This window comes from Silurus meridionalis, chromosome 12 (assembly GCF_014805685.1).
Source record: "Silurus meridionalis isolate SWU-2019-XX chromosome 12, ASM1480568v1, whole genome shotgun sequence".
Taxonomy (NCBI): Eukaryota; Metazoa; Chordata; class Actinopteri; order Siluriformes; family Siluridae; genus Silurus; species Silurus meridionalis.
In genome coordinates, this window is record NC_060895.1 from 24,276,951 (window position 1) to 24,291,524 (window position 14,574).

Below are 14,574 nucleotides of genomic sequence, written 5' to 3' on the forward strand. Positions count from 1 at the left end.
GAACTGATGTTGGTGAGGTGAGGAGGCCTGAGGTGCAGTCAGTGTTCTCATTCATCATGTTTGGAAGGTTTAAGGAGGTCAGAGCTCTATAGCTGGAGATCTTCTATACACGTTTAACCCATGTAAAACAGACCTTCATCGAAGCTGGCTTTGTGCACAGGGACATTGTCATACTGGAACAGGTTTGGATCTCCCTGCTGGAGATACAAATGTGTGCCTCTGACAGTTTGTTGAAGAACCACATATAGGTGGAAAAGATCTCAATTGTTGACAATACAAATACAAACAATTTTTAAAAATTTAGCCAAACAACATACACACAGGCAAAATCAGGCAAAATCAGGAGCTCTTGTAGCATGTAAAACTTTTCTGAATCAATTTTTTTAATGAACTCTGGCAAATACTTTTGTAATAAATTAATCGTATCCGGTCTGATTAATGAGGTCCATTGTGTCTTGGACAGTGTCGTCTTGTTTATAGCAGCCGTGCCGCTGCTCACTTCTCGCTCTCCTTATGCTGTTATTGATCAGTCTCTGAAGATGAGGGCTGCCTGCCCGGGCCTGGTGTCCTTCCCACCCTCAGAAACATTTTGTTCGTCCTTATGAAAGATTAATCAATGCGTATGGAAGGAAATCTAAACTGACTTTTTAAGAATTTGAATAATGTCAGTACTTTTCCATCCTTCATGAAGCAATGTCATTTCCTCTCCTTTTCTTCTAACGCCATGATTCCTCTTCGATATGACCTTCGTCTGAAGAGTCAGAGTTGCTGTCTTGATTTACTCCATGAGCAGCACCACACACTCGGTCCTGGTGATAGTGACAAGCATGCAACCTTGCAAAAACTTCACTAGTCGAGGTCTTTAGGACTGATGCCAACGACAAACAGGATACATTTAACATGACACATGCTCCCTGTCTACGCTACTTTTAGCCAGCTCATGGGCAAATTACTTCACTTTGAGGTCAGTGTCATTCATTTTATAATATATATATATATATATATATCTCTCTCTCATACATTTATTACAATAGCATGACTTAGTAGTAGAAGAGTCCGGGGGCTGAACACAGGCCTGCCTACAGTCTAGACCTTTCACAATTTGAAATCATTCGGCATATCATAAAACAAAAAACACAACAAAGGACACCCAAAACTGTTTAGCAGCTAAAATCCTGTATCAGACACATGGGTGAACATTCCTGTGCCAACATTTTTTTTTGTTTGTTAAGTTTTTTGTTTTATGTGTTGCAGTCATCAAAATGACCTTATTTTTCTTCAACATTTCATATATTTTCTATGTTAAATTATGAATAAAATATGGAAAATTTGAACCAGATGTGCAAATCACTGTATTCTTTTTTTTATTTAGATTTTACACAGCGTCCCAACTTTTTTGGACTCGGGGGTTATATTTCCTAAAATCCACTTAAACGCTTCCTAAAGAAACCCTGATATCAACCTTCTAATCGGATGTCCTTCTAAATTTAATACAATTCCACTGTAATTATGTTTGTGTGTACACCAAGCAGCTCTATAGAAATCCAGATGTTGATGTTTAGATCTCAAGCCAGAGGAAAAAAAAAATCTCCCTGAGAAGTTATGAAAGTTGAAACCTTGAGAGGAACCAGACTCAGAATGGAACCTTTTGGAATTGTGCATTTACTATGGTATTAAGTGTGTGGACCATTAGATTTTTATATATTTTTAAACATCCCATTCCATATTTAGTTCCCATTCGCTGTTATAATAAGCTTCACTCTTCTGAGAAGATGTTCCACTAGATGTTGTGGAGATTTGTTTGAGATTCATTCAACCACCAGGGTGTTAGTAAAGTCAGGTAATGATGTAGGTGAGGTGAGGAGGCCTGGGGTTTACATACTGGCCAAAGAATTCGAAACTACTAATCTGTTCATGGTCATAACAGCAAGAATGAAACCGATCCTGAAGATCTTTCTCTACTCCATCAATCCTGATTAAATTTCTGAGGCTCTTATCGTGCCCTTGATGTCTGCATGGTTTCAGCAGATAATCAAATAATGACTCATCTTTTAGGAAAGCAAACAACTCAAGATACATTTTTATACACTAAATGGCCAAAAATGAAAATATTGGGTCACCTGACTTTTCCAGCCATATGTGGTTCCTCATCAAGCTGTTCCCACAAGGTTGAAGGCACACTATAGTATCGGACGTCTTTAGACACAGGAGCATTGCATTTTCTCTTCATTTAAACTATGCGAGCAAAACCAGTTCCAGCATGACAATGTCCCTTTGTACATGATCAACTCCATGAAGATCTGCTTTACATGGGTGAGAGTGGAAGATCTTCTGCTCATGAATGTAAACGCTGACTGTACCTCCTCACCTACATCAGTACCTGACTTTACCGTCCTTGTGTCTGAATGAATCGCCACAAAATCTAAAGAAAATCTTTGTTATTACAACAGTAGATGGGGAATTTTATGGTCAGGTGTCCACAAAGCTCACTGGAAGCAGGTCACCCAGATCCCAGATAAAGAACCCAGATAAAGAACTGAGCTGACGGATAAACGTCACTGCAAATCTAAAGTGTTCAGAAGCTTCTGATAGCTACTCAATAAGCATTTCGGTGAGCGTTTCACAGCGACGTGGAGCAACACCATGACCATGGAGACATAAAGAGCAATGCATACAGGTTGAGACGTCTCATGGGAGTAACAACGGCATCCCTTTGGGAGCCACACGGAGTTATTCAGTGTTCTTCATCCTGCAATTCTAAGCGAGCTGAAGGGAGGGAGGAACGTAGCGAGAGAAAAAAAATAAAAAATGTAGAAACCCAGCATTACATTGTCAAGCTAAATGTACTTCAGAGAGACACAAACTCACACCTTTCCTCCCTTCGTCCTTCACTTCTGTCCACTCACATGCACTTCTAGACCTCAGAGGAAATAACAGCAATTCTGAACAGCTACCACACACACACACACTTTCATTTCATAATGCTTCACTGTAGATCAAACACCTTTTTAGTTCCCAATTGTCCCATCACTCCCCCTCCAAAAAAAAACACTCCACCCCTCCAATCCCCCAAGACTATTTGTCTAATTAATACCAATTCATTTGATCAACCATCAAGTTCTATTGATTGAAAGTGCTGCATTTTCTATAACAGCAGCTCGAACGGTTAACAGAACACACACACACACACACACACACACACACGCAATACAACAATAACAACGTGCCAGACTTATCGCCTATCGCCCCTGATGGCTAGTGTGTGATATAAGCTTTTAAATTCTGAAATTTTTTTTCCCTCTTTTTCGGTAAAAAAAAAAAAGTGACAAAAGCTCATATCCCTCAGGTGGAAACATCTCTATCTCTCAGCTCAAAGCTCCTTCCATTGCTGCTTCACCTCGCAGACATTCAGGCGTCTCCTCTCGAAACCTTTCATACTCAATCTCTGTTAACGTCACTGCAAATCCACTTTAGAACGCTCCCTCACTACCGGGTCAGTGCTCTTCAGGGGCGGTTCATCAATGAGGAAAGGATGGGCTGAGCTTTAATGTTCATAACTGCTGTTTAACCAACAATACACCATGAGTTTCAAATAATACGCTCCAATCTTAATGATCACAATTCTGATTGATTGCATTTATTATTGCACCTAGCGGTCGGAAATGGAACTGCAACCAGGGTATAAAGCTTACATGCAGTAGGCATCTCTATGCATATCCAACAATACGATAATAAAAATACATATGATGCAGCTACCCATGAGATGCGATGTGATTCCCCCCATTACGATGCAATGTGAGCCGAATGCGATTCGTTGGGAAAAAAATATATATGATGCTATGCAATTCAGAATGGTACAGAGTTTGTTTTTTTATTTCTCCAGTTTGGACAGACAGCAAATCAATTTACTTAAGTCCCTTCTGACTTCTAACACATGGCTCCTTTCATACAAACAAAAAAAGGTCTAATAAAACCAGCGGTTCTTTTCCTGTCTCCAGGAAGTTACAGCTCTACCTCTGCCATGTTAATCTGTATTCTATGTGACTCTCAGGACACGCCTCAGCCTCCATAGTGTTATGAAACGTCATAGCACCACTGCTGCTACGTGAATGAGAGACTACTGCACATATCAAATATTGGTCACAAATTGTTGTAATTATATATTAATAAATTGTTTTTGTTTTTTTACCCATGCTAATATGTTAAACTATGCATCATGGTACAAATGTAACTTGTATCCGATGCACACTATTGCACACCTTTGGGATGAACTAAATGAAATGCTGACTACGTACCACGCCTGTAGCATAACTCATGATAGCCTGTTGTCTCAGGCTATGTCCTTAATAATGTCCTAGTAAATCACCAACATCTATTCAGAAACATCTGGCCACAAGTACACCCAAACCTTGATGCTGCTCTGCTCTTCAGCCTAATATATATAACAAGCCAAGTGTTCTGTCAGTTCATAAGCAACCACATGCGAATAAAAGATCTACTTCTAACATGAATACGACCTTTCTAAACTTTCTTCTAAATAAATCAAAAGGTGGTGTCCTCCAAATATTTCTCCAGCCCTCTGGAAGAGAGCTGCTGCAGGCTGGAACCTAAATCAGATGTTTGTAACCATCAGATTTAGTTTGACGTTCATAAGAGAAACAAACTAAAAAAATGCTCCAGTTTGTATTATCTTAGGCCCACACACACACACACACACACACACACACACACACACACACACACACACACACACACACACACAGGACGCGTGCGCCCTTCAAGGCGACACGCTAGCGTATCAAAAGTAAATGTACCGAAGGCGTAGTCGCATAACGTGACATTTAACAGCGATAAACGTTGAAGTGAATGAAATGCCATTTATAGGAGGCCATTTGTTGCTTTCTCATATGTCGGTCATTGTTATAGCAATATGCAAAAAAATAATAATAGAACGGCTTTAACCAGGGTTGCCAGGTCTGCATTTTTTATACAAATTTCGATTAATGCGTCATGCACATGTTCTAACTATAGGACTGTTCGGGAAATAAAAATAGAATAAATACAGAGCTACCTATTACAAACAGTTACATAAAGTGTATGGACAAAGGTTTGTGGACACCTGAGCATATGTTTCTGCGCTTTTTGGACATTCCACATTAAGTCTCTGTTTACTGTTGTAATAACCTCTACAACCTCTGAGATGTTTCAGTAATTTTTGTGGAGATTCATTGAACTGCAAGGGCATTAGTAAAGTCAGCTATTGATGTAGGCGAGGTGATGTCTGGAGTGCCTCTTCAATAGGGTTAAGATCAGAGCTCAGGAGATCTTCCACTCCAACCCATGGAAAGCATATCTTAATAGAGCTGAAAAAGTTTCAGGCTACCACGTACAAAGATGTTCTATTGTAGCCTTGTGCACAAACCAGCTCCATGAAGATCTGCTTTACATGGATGAGAGTGGAAGATCTCCTGCTACAGCGCTCCAACCAACATTCCAATGAATGTAAACGCTGACTGCACCCCAGATCAGTCTCCACAAAATCTAGTGGAGGATCTTCCCAGAAGAATGGAGGTTATTACAACTGCAAACACAGACTCAATGAGGAATGGGAATTGGTGTTTATTGGGTACGTGTTATTAAATGAAGGTCCGAGTGTGCACCCGGTCTGCACCAGGACAAGGTGACTGAGGGTAACTCCGTTCCAATCAAAACACACCACGGCCAGAAATAGTACAGCGAGCATGTGTCTCTGGAGCTCGGCCCAGCGTCCGCCAGCTATGATATGACCCTAAACTGTTTCTCACTCACACACACACACACACACACACACACACACTTGGCAAATCTGTCCGTTAAACACCCTGTACACAAACACACACTCTAAGAACTGCCATAATTGATAGCACTGTGTCAAATTTGATAACGAGTGTATTTTATCCATTTATGGTTACCTCACCGTGAGACTGTGTTACAGAGATCACCCTCAATATACACAGTGTATTTCTTGTATCCAGGTTACTGCATGTGCACATGAGGGGTGTGTTCTGACACGGGGTTGCACTATTACATCCTGCCGAATAGCAGAGGTGGCAAAAGTACACACATCCTTCAATCAAGGAGAAGTACAGACATTTGTGTTTCAAAAGACTCTGAGAAAAAATCTGAAGTAGTGACTATTTTAGTGTAAAGAGGTTAAAAATAAATTTCAAATGTTCTCTAGTGAATGTATCCAGACTAAATATCTACCATATAGAACACAAGCAGAGAAAAGATGATGATCAGGAATGTGTCTGTTCTCAGTCATGTTCTCATCACTGACTCCCTCTGTCTCATCCACGTTAACCCCAGACTTCTTACTGCCTTCTGCTTGCTCACTGTGAGCTTCAGAATCTAGTCTACGGTTTTGGTGTGTGAGAGACAGGAAATGATATGCCAGCGGATAGAAAACGCTGCACAATGACAAGAAACAGGTTGATTGTCTAAAAACAGCACAATGAGAAGAATAAATATTGATCATGTCGACAAAAATTAAAACTAAAGTAACAAGTCTGTTTTTAAAAAGTATGAAGTAGAAAGTACAGATAAAAAGTGAAAGTAAAAAGTTGTCCAAAAAATAAAGTGAAGTGAAAAACTGATAACAGAAAAATCTACAGTTACGAAGTTGTACTTCATTATTTCCCACCGCTTCCACACAGTTTTCTGGAACAACAGCTTTGACGGCAGGTACGATTTCTATAGCCAGAGATCGAAAGTAACAAATTAAATTTACTCGTGTTACTGTAATTGAGTATTGTTTTTACTTCTACTTTTAATAAAGTAGTCGGTCGGCGCTATCTTGGGTTGTGTGTTTTGTCTTGTGTTGTCTGTCTGCACTGTTTGCACTCTATGTAGCTTTGCGTTTAGTGTTTAGTGTAGCACCAGGGCTCTGGAGGAACGTTGCCTCGTTTTTCCTGTGCACTGTGTACCACTGTGTATAGTAGAAATGACAATAAACGCCTCTTGACTTGACTTAAAATCTGTAATTGTACAGTGTTTTGTTTAAAATATTGTACATTGCTACATTTTGACAGACGCTAGTGGTGTAGAACCTGCTGTAAACGAAATGTCAAATCAAAAGTTGTTCACTGTCTGAATCTGCATTTGCGATTTCTCTAATTATCATTAAAGAAAGATTTATTTTTTTTCTGCGAAATTGCATAACTCACATTAGACTCAAGTCATGGACTATAGTGGTTTTGTTTTGTTATTGCACTTTATTTGGTAATAGTGTCTCTTCCACACAGACGTATGCTTCGACTCGTCTTGTTGTATGGTGAACTCGGTTCTGATGAGCCGCAGTCCAGACGGAACTGTATGGTGATGAAGTGTGGAACGGGAGCCATGTTGGGTCGGAACCTTCACTGCTCCAAAACAACCCCAAACCATTAATCTTCCACCTCCATGTGTGAGTGTGGGGGTGAGGGAGTCTGATCACATCTCTCTTGTTTCAGACAAACTCACATTTGGACTCCACAGAACTTTCTTCCACTCTTTCAGTCCAGTTCTGTTTACCTTTTACTGAGTTTGTTGCATAGAAACTAAAGAAAGATGCACAGCACTGTAGGCATCTGTTCTGCTATTGAGTATTTTCCAATACCTGCATGTAGTGAACTGTTTTGTTCCTTACATGATGACTTAATTACTGCTTCCTGATTCACCCTCGACCCTCGTCTCTTGCTACGTCTCCTACCACTCGTTTCCTTTTTAATGAAGTGCTCAGCAGGTCAAGAACCCAATTTACATGAACAGCGCTAGAGATCCGTATTAGAGTTTATATACAGTAGAAACTTGTGTATGAGAGTGTATGAGAACAACACAGACTGATCATAAGCTTCATTTAACAGAATAATAATTATCTGAGTGCGAGTTATGCAACATTACGGCTCGAAGCAAGGACAAAGCGCAGCAGCATGGAGGTTCGGACTGAAGATACGCCGCTTTCTATGGTCTTGGTTTTGTTTTGAAGACGTTTCTGGTTTGAACAATGTGCTGGTAAAGATTAGCTTGTCAGACCTCGCTTTTGGCAAGAAAAACTAAATCAACGGAAAAACAATAATAATAATTATAATAATTAAGCATAAAAAAAATCTTAATTTATAATAATTCATAATTTTATTTTTATTTATTTATTTATTTATTTATTTATTTCGGCTGCTCCTATTAGGGGCGCCACAGCGGATCATCCGTCTCCATACCCCCCTGTCCTCCACATCTGCCTCTTTTAACCCAACTACCTGCATGTCTTCCCTCACCACATCCATAAACCTCCTCCTTGGTCTTCCTCTTTTCCTCCTTCCTGGTGTCTCCATCCTCAGCATTCTCCTACTGATATACCCCATGTCCCGCCTCTGCACATGTCCAAACCATCTTAATCACACCTGCCTCACCTTGTTTTTAAAACGTCCTACATGTGCTGTCCCTCTAATAAACTCGTTTCTAATCCTGTCCATCTTCTTCACTCCCCATGAACATCTTCAGCTCTGCTATCTCCAGCTCCACCTGCTGTCTTTTACTAAATGCCACTATCTCTTACCCATACAACATCTCAGGTCTCACCACAGTCCTATAAACTTTATTATTATTATTATTATTACTACAGAAAGGCTGATGAAGAGGACTGGTACCTACCTAATAATCCATGTTTCTCTCCAGCTAACCCCCTCTTCTACACATTTTCCTCAGGAACCAATTGTACCAATTTCTTAGGCTTTTCATAAAAGAAAATAAATAAAAGAAACTAGAGCAACATCTTCAGAGACCACAAAAAAAAATAAAAATCTTGTCGAACATGGAGAGCAGGTCGAGGTGTGGTGGGTTTAAGGGTGAGTTGTTCTACAGTGTAAGTAAAAATGTACATTACCAGAATTTGGAAGACACCAATATCCAGAGCAACTGAAAATTATCTTATTCCTACAACTGAGCAACTTCAGGGTTAAGGGCCTTGCTCAGGGGCCCAGAGAGACACTGATCCCCTAGCTGTAAGTATAAAAATATGTGGTAAATAATTAAACATGGATGGAAGAATTATCAAACGGACATTAAAGAAAAAAAATTATAATAAAAACCATATTGGGGGTGGGGTTAGAGACCAGCTGAACCGAATGAGTTGTAGTGATATTAGTCAGAGGAGCTCAGGTTACGCTGTTTGGACACCTGCTTCCCAGGCGGCAACTGCAAACACGTGAGATGTGGTGTTCCACTTCCTTTTGCATGCAAGGCCAATCAAATATATCCCTGATCAATTTCAGCACTCGTTCGGCTCCTAAATAGCCCCTGTCTTGATGTAGCTCCTTATAAACAAGCTCATGATATTTTTTTGGCAAGACCAGCTAATGAGGGGTTGATGTATTTTTAGAACAAAAGACCATGCTCATTTAAGTACACTCTGGCTTTATCCCTTATAAGTCCTCGAGCCTCTTTGCCTCATCTCAGAACTTCTTTGGGGATCTCTGAAAATGATGTGAGCAGCTCCTCCTCCTGTTCTCCTGACAGCACGGATTTTATGGTGAGTGAACACAACCACAGGCTTCTCTCCTGATGTTGTACCATCACTGACAGATATACTGACCGTAACTTCAGGTTGCACTTCTGAGCAGGTTCCTATGTACGGTTTCATTAACAGTGGTATGCGTGAGAGACCGACGGCCTCCACATTTGACGTTCCTGGACTGTATTTGATGATTAACTGTATATCAGCATGTTTGGCTACCCATGTAACCCCAATGTGGTGGCATTTAGCTTGTCTGTTGATAACACACGTGAGAGGGTTATTATTCGTGTACACAATAACTGATGGTGCAAATCTCTGAATCGCTCACATATAGCCCACTTTATGGCCAAAAACTTAAACTTTTCCGAGTGCAGATGGTAGTTTTTCCTCAGAAGGAGTTGGGGCTCCTGATGCATATGCTATTACCACTAATTTGCCTTCTTGCCTTTGATACAACACTACACCGAGGCCTTCCTGTAAAGCAGCACAGTGGAGTATGAAATCTGGAAAGCCCAACACGGGTGGGTTGGACAAGCAGCCCACTAACTCACAGAGGACCTTTTGATGCTCATCTGTCCAAGTGACGGGATGTGACGATCCAAGCAGTACCTTTTAACTTTTTCCTTTGCCTTTTTGCTGCAGCAGTACTTCTGTTTTTGTTGTCGTCATGTACCCATCTTCGGTCACCAGCCTCCATAGAATTCGTACCTGATTCTGGAACACCTCACATTTTCAAGGCATAAGCTTAACACCATGCTTCTGGTAAAACTGCAATACCCTTCTGAGATCCTGAAGATGACCGTCAATTGTTTTTGGATGGACTAAATTATCACCTAAATAAGGCTGACACCTCATCATGCAGTTCTCTCAGGCACTCCTCCATGCTCCTTAGAAATTCGGCAGGTGCATTGGACAATCCAAAAGGGAATTTTACACATTCATATTATCCCCAGTGTTATGGACGCAGTGAGATGTCGGCTGGATTCCTCTACAAACCCTTGGTGATGGGCTACACCTTGTTCAGTGACTGAAAACCAATTGTTATTTAACTCCCGGTAGTCACAGCAGAGGCGGAAAGTTAAATCTTTCTTAAGCATGCAGACTACCTGTGAAGAATACAGTGACTTTGAGCTAGTGATCCATCCCTTATTAACCAAATCCTCCAAGTATTCTTTAACCCTTTTATGCAGCGGCTTCGGGACAGACATGTACGTGTGCTTTACGGGTGTGACAGCTGGAAAGATGAAATACATCCAACGTCACAGTCAGCACGGGTAAAAGCATCACTCTCCTCCCGTAAAAGCAGTTTTATTTTAATGTTGCTGTTCGGGTGTTAAATGGTCAATGCGAACAGCAGGGTCTATTAAATCTTTTGCTTGGGTTCCCTCAGCATTTTCTGAACACCGATTAACATGTTTACTGTTTTTGAGGAACAGGCCTTGTGTGGTGTATGTGGTGGGGTCACATGCATTCTCTCGCTGAGCTGTCGCTAATTTCACCTCGGCTGGGTAGACGGCTTTTACTCGCTGTATATAGCCCAGAATTGCAGGTGGAGGTAGGTCAAGGTCATGGACAGTATCGTTAATCACACAAATGCCGATGCGTGAATGTCTTTTTCTGGATGCGGACAATGTGTTTTTTCCACCCTCAATCTGTCTGGCCACCGTGCGCACACATCCAGCACAAACAAGGCATTCTAGTCAGATAATAAAGAGTCTGTGTCGATGCAACATTTTACAGCTGTAGCCTGTTCAGCTGAAATTTTTGTTACTGACCTCCCTGCTTTTGCCACTCCGTCGCTGCACCCATTATCTTGGCTTCTCACTAAGTTCAGCAATGGCTCTACTTTCTTACAATCACAGGACAGGGCGGTACTGTAACTTTATGAGAAGCCAAGATGATGGGTGCAGCGATGGAGTGGCAAAAGTAGGAAGGTCAGTAACAAGAATTACACTGTTGCTCGACACCACTGTTTAGAAGAAACTCAATGGCCAATAATTGGTTTATGCCACCCAATCCTCATTAGAAACTAATACAGGTAGCTCCAATTCCAGAGGTGTGGGCTTTGTCTGTCCTATCTTGAACATTACTTACACCCAGGTTTCAAACGGAATGACTGATTTATTGCTCGACCAGTGAGCAATAAATTGCATGGTGTGTGGGATATGTTTTTTTCTCCACTTTTCGTTCATAAGACACACTTGTGACCCCGTATCCCATAGTGCTTGTGTTGGCACCCAATTTAAAAAAAAAAAAAAAAAAAAAAAAATTCACCACACATTTCTCTCTGATCAAATTCAGTAACTTTGCTTTGTATTTGGTGCATAGCTAATTGGCACTTAATGATTCGCGCAGCTTTAGGTAGCTCTCCTTCTGCTTTGCTGTTTCTGTCTTCCATCCAGGAGTACATTTTGATGTTTCAGCAACTGTGATAACGTAGTGTGAGCTGTTATGACCATACTGTTGGCTAAATGTCCCCTTTCTTTCCTTCCTGTAAGCAGTCCCCCGCACCCTTCGGAAAGATGTCCACATTTGAAACAATGGTCACACTGGTCAACTCTACCTTGTTCTGACACCCACGGTATCCCCGCTTCCTTTCTAGTGGCTGTATAGAATGGTAAGAAGCCATCACCTATCGCATTTCTCCAATCTCCTCTTTCAGCTGCTTCACGGCCTCAGAGCTCAGAGTCTCTTTTCAGTGCCCTGTGGTGTTCTTAAAGCTTTCACTTGTGAGTGCATAAGCCATTCCCATCTTGGCTTTGATGTGGTTCTGCCTGGATCTCTGACTTTACTCTCTTTGGGCAGTTTTCTTGAATGTTTGCTGTCTTTTCAACTCTAGGCTTGCTGTGGATCTTGCTTGCTGAAGGATCATCAAGGCAGGCTTTAAGCTGATATTTGATGTGATCGTTTGACAGGCCCGTCCCCAGCGCACGTAGGAATCTTCTATGTATGAGGGCAGGACTATATATTCTTCTTCCTCTGTTTCTCGAGCAGGTAAAAGTCTCTCTTAATTCAATAGCATGGAAGAGGAAGTTGTGTGTTGACTCACGGCTCTCGAGTAATGTTTGTCAATCTATGATGCAAGTCGGTTGGGCTTTCTTCCTTATAATGGCCCTTCAAAATAGTATGTAGCTTGGAAAGGGTTAAATCTGTTTTAATCTTGAGTATATCACGCAGACTCATACCTGGACTGATTGCTCTAATCACTGCATCAAGATCTCAGACTCTGTCTCCTTCATTTATTCCAGCATCTAGTGTATCAAATTGATGTAGGACAGTTTATCTTTCTGTCCCCATTTCACAATTTAGCCACTATGGTGACTTCTGAAACTGCTTGCTGATGTTGGGGATACACAAGGGAGCTTGACACATCAGGAAGGTTTAAACTCACGTGTTGGAGTTGGCGTCACCGGCGCCATTTTGGATTGTTGCTGCGTTGCATCCTTCCCGCTGGCAAACTACCAAATCTTTTTTTCCCCCCTTACGATCAATCAATCAAGTAGAAGGTCTTACAGTATCTCATAAAGTGAGTAAACCCCTCACATTTCAGCAATCAATTTATCTTATAAGACAATACTATAAACTTGAAACTTTAAAATATATATCAATATATGAGTAGTCAGTGTGTAGCTTGTATAGATTTACTGTCCTCTGAAAATAAATCAACACAACAAAAACTCACTTTTCTTGGCAATAATGAACAGTAAATCTGTACCGCTATACAAGCTGCACATTGACCACTCAAATATAACCAAGTTTCATGTCTATAGTATTGTCTCTTAGAAGATATACTAAAATTGTTGCTGAATTTAAAGGGGTGTACTCACTTATGTGAGATACTGTATTGTATATAGATAGACAGACCGACCACTTTATTCATCTCAAAGGGAAACTTGTAATTAGAGACCCAAACCTGTTCCAGCATGACACCCTTGTAGCTGCATGAATCTCACAAATCTCCACAAAATCTAGTGGAACATCTTCCCAGAAGAGTGTAGCTTTTTATAACAGGAAATGGAAACTAAATGTGGACAGAAATGCTTAAAAAGCAAATACTAATTTTATGTCAACAAAACGTTTGTCTATGTAAAGCAAGTGTATTAGGATTCAATAAAACAAGCTCCACTTTACAGCTTCTCATTTCTGTTAATAAGCAGATGGAATAATGTGGCAGCTGCAGCCAGACAGCCAGAGATCTGTAACGAACACCGCGGCTCCCCCCGAAGGAATGCCAAGTTCTTGTTCCTGTTCTGCTCTGAATGTGAAATCACTAACCCAGATTCTGGAGCCCTGGGCTCCAAAGTGGTCATTTACTTCAGCTGGGGAAGAAAAATCTTGGGCGCTACTGTGAGCGTGTTGACAGGACTATCCATCACATGGTCATTTCAGCGGAATGAGGATCGCAGAGATGACGGAGCCTGTCTGGACACTGGCAGCACAAATCATTCATTTTTTCACCACTTTAACAAGACCACCTACGACAAAGATCAGCTTGGGGGGACGCTGGTTAATAGTTAAAAAGCAGTCAGCGTTAACATGCTGTGAACTCGTTCGCATTGAGATAGAGAGCGTAGATAAGCTAGAAGGATCAGTAATCGTTTTTTCTGCTTTATATACAGAGGAATATATAATTTTAAAGAGACAGTTTCTAAATAAATGAACACATACGGCTGGAAATGTCGGAATACTTTTGGCCATACAGTGCGTTTTTAAGGGAAAGTGTTGGTCTGATCGACAACATTCGACTTGACATCCGCAGTCATTGAACACGCAATGAACACGTGAAAGAGATGATCGTTTTAAGCCAGTTTTCCGGGGCTCACCATCCGCATAAGAGGACACTTTGTAACATAATCCTGGTGTAGAGATGATTCAAACATCGTCTGATTTAATACCTCAGTCTTTTTTAGCCCATCTCCCTGAACCGTCTAGACGGAATAGTCTTGCTTGGTTCTGCTGATGCATCCAGCGCTCCTTTGTCCTTTCTGCCTTTTCTGCTACAAAGGTCATTCATATAATTTGGCTCATAAATCAGTTTAGGTAGT

The 14,574-nt window shown here is 41.0% G+C and overlaps 1 protein-coding gene across 2 annotated transcripts in view; it reads right to left on the reverse strand.

Annotated features, from left to right (window-relative positions):
- Positions 1-14,574, reverse strand: part of rap1gap2a (RAP1 GTPase activating protein 2a) — a 112,166-nt gene that overhangs the window by 61,403 nt on the left and 36,189 nt on the right. The window lies entirely within an intron of this gene.